The 4,804-nt window shown below is 43.9% G+C and overlaps 1 long non-coding RNA gene across 1 annotated transcript; it reads right to left on the minus strand.

The window, feature by feature from the left end:
* Positions 1-877: 877 nt before the first annotated feature.
* On the minus strand, positions 878-3,041 carry LOC148734001 (uncharacterized). The gene is made up of 3 exons (XR_015999294.1): positions 2,867-3,041; positions 1,996-2,063; positions 878-1,317 (listed from the first exon to the last, which is right to left on the minus strand). It is a non-coding gene; the product is annotated as an uncharacterized LOC148734001 (long non-coding RNA).
* Positions 3,042-4,804: the final 1,763 nt, after the last annotated feature.

Here is a 4,804-nt window from a genome sequence, read left to right on the forward strand (position 1 = left end):
TGCTCTAGTATTGTATGTTTTCATCTCCTGTAATTGTAAGATACTGAAATGCTTCAATAATATTACTTCAACTTGTTTGTTGCTTTTTTAGCAATTTCCACGTCCGTGACCGAAAGAAAATAAAAGATGCTAAAATAAATTAAGAGATGTACTGTGGGACTCACTGCATGGGTTGTTGTTTCCCATGAAGTCATATATACAACAGCTTTAATTTTTCTCTTCACATGACAGCAAAATCAACCCACAACATGGACCAAAATTGAGCCACAGGAGGTGGGAGGTGGAAGGGAGAAATAACTGCTAATATTAGTGCTCCATGTGTTTAAAAATTATAATCCTGCTCTTAGGTCTTATGAAAATCTGTTGGTAAGAAATGAACAGGGATTTCAACTGGCCTGGCAGAAAGAAAAGGGTGAAAAACAAGGTTATTCAAACTTCAAATTCTCCCCTCCCACCCAATCTTGATGGAGAGATAATTTGCATGTGAACTTTGCACTAATTTCCTGCCAGCTCAGTTGGAGGCATCTGTCCAATTTCATGTGGTACAAAATAAAAAAAAAGGCAAAAAAAAATATTGAGTGAAAAATGAAATAGAAACAAAATGTAAATTGACATGGAGATTGACTATGGATTGATTCACTCATGTTTATTTATGGATTACTAAGTCCCTTGCCCAAAAAAATTTTTCAACAAAGGACAATGAATCAGAAAAGGCGTATAAAAGCAAGCAATTTGAAGAGAGATATCAGCTCTAAATGGAAAATTTCAAAGAATTTCTCCATTTACATGTGAGCAAAAGTAAGTGTTTCTTTCCATAAATCTTTTGAAGGTCACTAAATACTTACAGGTAGAAAAATAAAGCACAATTAAAAAAAAGTATAGTTACATCAATAGGTCTTTTTCTCAAGAAATATAAGGCCATTGATAACCGAATTTCACAGTGGTCACCACCAGAAAAAAAGCAACAGTATCTAAATGCATATTCTATGGAAAGCTGGCAGAAAACTGCCCAGGGTAAAAAATCTCTGCACCAAATAGAATGCAAATGCTGTCTCTTAACAACACCACCAGAGAGTAGCCTCTTCAAAAAAAGCACAGGTTGTGTGGCAAGCAGAAGGGAGGCATTCACAGAAGTAAAAAGTCAAGCCAAAGAGCTTTAAGGAAAAAAAATCTTCAAAACAACACCAAAAGAAGTGAAAAACGAAGGGTCAGTGTTATATAAGGAATTCGACTCTGAATGTAAGGAGCAACTGGTAAAGTCCTTTACAGAAGTCATGTCCATGGTTTCCGAGGCTGGGTTGACAAACAAAGTTTCACCTGTTGAGGCAAAAAAAAAATCCGTAAAGAAGAGAGAAAATTAAAAAAAAAAAGTATAGAAAATTCCTGAAAAAAAAATTATGTCAACCTTCACCTGGCTCAATGAACATATTTTGCAACCAAGAAAAGGCAAAGAATGGTAGAATGTTTTGAAACCATTGATGAAGCAAAAAGGAGGGTAAAAAATGCCCCAAAGCGGAACACCTGAAGTCATACAGCCTGAAAAATTACACAACAACCTAAACCGCAACCCCAAATCCAGATATTGTGCCAACAGGTATGAAAACCACCTGGCAAAAATACAAGTTCTTGTCCTGAAGGCCACTAGGCAACTACAGTCTGATACAAAAGTATGGGATGCAACCTTCTTAATGCAGAATAACTGGCTTCCCTATGCTAATGACTATGAGTTATCAGATGAGGTAACAAATACTCTTCACAAGAAAAAAGTTGCTCTGAAATTGCTACAATCCTGGAAGATGATTACAGTACATTTGTAAAGTATTTTGATCAAGCATTCTTACCTAATTTTATTCCCTTAAATGATTTAGTCAGGTCATTTAAAAAAGGTAATAAGTCACTTGAAAGTGATTGTTGTCCATCATTTTTACCACCAAAAGCTTCAGATTGAGAGCAAATTTGTTACTGGTAATTAACACTTATTTACTAATTGCTCACCTTCATCATAAGCGAGTCAAAGATTATGTTTGACCTCAGAATAGCTGTGCTGTTGAGCTATCTTGTCCCTATGGATTTAAAAAAAATACACTGTGAACATGAAATTAGAAAAGAAGTCTCAGGCAACAGTTTACATTACTTGGCTTAAAATTCTACCATAACTTAGATGGCTTTAATTTCACAAGTTGGACAACATATCCTGATGAATGTGGAAGTTGTATAAGAATTTAAGTAAAAATCATAGTTAAGAAAAGGTAATGGTCAGATTCCTATTTGCCATGTTCATGTAGGATTGAGAATGTCTGTGTTATTCGTCACAGGCTGGCAAATCAGTCATTGTTAACTAAGGTTAAAGACGACATCCCAATTTAGTTTGTCACCTCTCTTGGGATCGATTCAATCTAAAACATAGATATGTATACTTTAAATTTCGCTACACATGTATAAGAACACAACTGTTGACACATAGCTTTTTGCTCTCTCTCATTTACATGCCTTGTAGATTGAGTAATGAACTCTCTTTGTTGAAGCTCATATAAATACATTTACCCACAAAAGTGTTGTACTATAAATCACCGTTAAATTTCTAGCTCGAGATTGAGCCGAGGCATTTAAATTTGGTAAACAACAAAATTTACGCTACGGGTAAGTTTTCACTCCGCGGTTTATTAATTTCCACCTCATCCTACACTGACGAGAATGGAAAATTTCCGAAACATACCAAAACATTTGTAATCTATAATTTAGTAAACGAAAAAATGCGCTTTCCTTGAATAAAACGCTCGTTATTTGGATTTACGCCTCAGAGCATTATGGAAGCTACGGCAAATTAGAGCTAATTTGCCGAATGAAACACAAAAATACCACTCACCTCAGCTGTAGACCTCACATCTGCACGAAAATAACGTCTCCTAAAAAAATTTCGGTAGATACATCCATGTTCGCCTTCCAAAAGCGTAACGGCTCTCTGATCTAATCTTCGAACGCGCTATGCGGTAACGGCCGCCATTTTTTTAAGTCTTGAAACTCTGCTGGGGGTCTCAAACCAAGATAAAACCCAGGCCTTAAACTACTTGAGGTGAGTCTTGTACTCACGCCCGCCACTTCCACGAAACACATCACCACGCGGTTAAAATGAATTCCCGCGTGCACTAGATAGTCCCAGGGGAGTTGGGGGGTAGGCGCGCACCTCCTGCAAGTCACGGGAGTCGTGGTGGCACGCCTCCGAGTGAGAGGCTGTGCACTATGAGGCACATGTGCTAAAGAAGGCGGTGAGCCTTGTACTCACGCCTGCCACTTTTACGAAACGCATGACAACGCCTCCAAAATAAAATCCCAGGTGCACTAGACCCAGCGGAACCTCGGCAAGGGACGCACAACTCCGGGAAATCACGGGCGACGGAGTGGCATGCGTGAGAGTGGGAGGCTGTGGAAGAGGAAGGGGTGAGGCTTGTACTCACGCCTGCTACTTCCACGAAACACATCACCACGCGGCCAAAAGGGATTTCCGGGTGCACAAGATAGTCCCAGGGGAGTTGGAGAGTAGGCGCGCACCTCCTGCCAAATCACGGGAGCCGTAGTGGCACGCCTGCCAGTGAGCTGCCAGTGAGAGGCTGTGCACTGTCAGGCACATGTCCTAAAGAAGGCGGTGAGCCTTGTACTCACGCCTGCCACTTCCACGAAACGCATGACAACGCCTCCAAAATGAAATCCCAGGTGCAATAGACCCAGGGGAACCTCGGCAATAGACGCGCAGCTCCGGGAAATCACGGGCGACGGAGTGGCATGCGTGAGAGTGGGAGGCTGTGCAAGAGGAAGGGGTGAGCCTTGTACTCACGCCTGCTACTTCCACGAAACACATCACCACGCGGCCAAAACGGATTCCCGGGTGCACTAGATAGTCCCAGAGGAACGGGAGAGTAGGCGCGCACCTCCTGCCAGATCACGGGAGCCGTAGTGGCTTGCCTGCTAGTGAGAGGCTGTGCACTGTGAGGCACATGTGCTAAAGAAGGCGGTCAGTCTTGTACTGACGCCTGCCACTTCCACGAAACACATCGCCACGCGGCTAAAATGGATTCCCGCGTGCTCTAGACAGTCCCAGGGGAGTTGGGGGATAGGCGCGCACCTCCTGCAAGTCACGGGAGGCGTGGTGGCACGCCTCCGAGTGAGAGTCTGTGCACTATGAGGCACATGTGCTAAAGAAGGCGGTGAGCCTTGTACTCACGCCTGCCACTTCCACGAAACGCATGACAACGCCTCCAAAATGAAATCCCAGGTGCACTAGACACAGGGGAGCCTCGGCAATAGACGCGCAACTCTGGGAAATCACGGGCGACGGAGTGGCATGCGTGAGAGTGGGAGGCTCTGCAAGAGGAAGGGGTGAGTCTTGTACTCACGCCTGCTACTTCCACGAAACACATGACCACGCGGCCAAAACGGATTCCCGGGTGCACTAGATAGTCCCAAGGGAGTTGAAGAGTAGGCGCGCACCTCCTGCCAAATCACGGGAGCAGTAGTGGCACGCCTGCCAGTAAGAGGCTGTGCACTGTGAGGCACATGTGCTAAAGAAGGCGGTGAGTCTTGTACTCACGCCCGCCACTTCCACGAAACACATCACCACGCGGTTAAAATGAATTCCCGCGTGCACTAGATAGTCCCAGGGGAGTTGGGGGGTAGGCGCGCACCTCCTGCAAGTCACGGGAGTCGTGGTGGCACGCCTCCGAGTGAGAGGCTGTGCACTATGAGGCACATGTGCTAAAGAAGGCGGTGAGCCTTGTACTCACGCCTGCCACTTTTACGAAACGCATGA

Source organism: Stylophora pistillata, chromosome 3, assembly GCF_964205215.1.
Source record: "Stylophora pistillata chromosome 3, jaStyPist1.2, whole genome shotgun sequence".
Taxonomy (NCBI): domain Eukaryota; kingdom Metazoa; phylum Cnidaria; class Anthozoa; order Scleractinia; family Pocilloporidae; genus Stylophora; species Stylophora pistillata.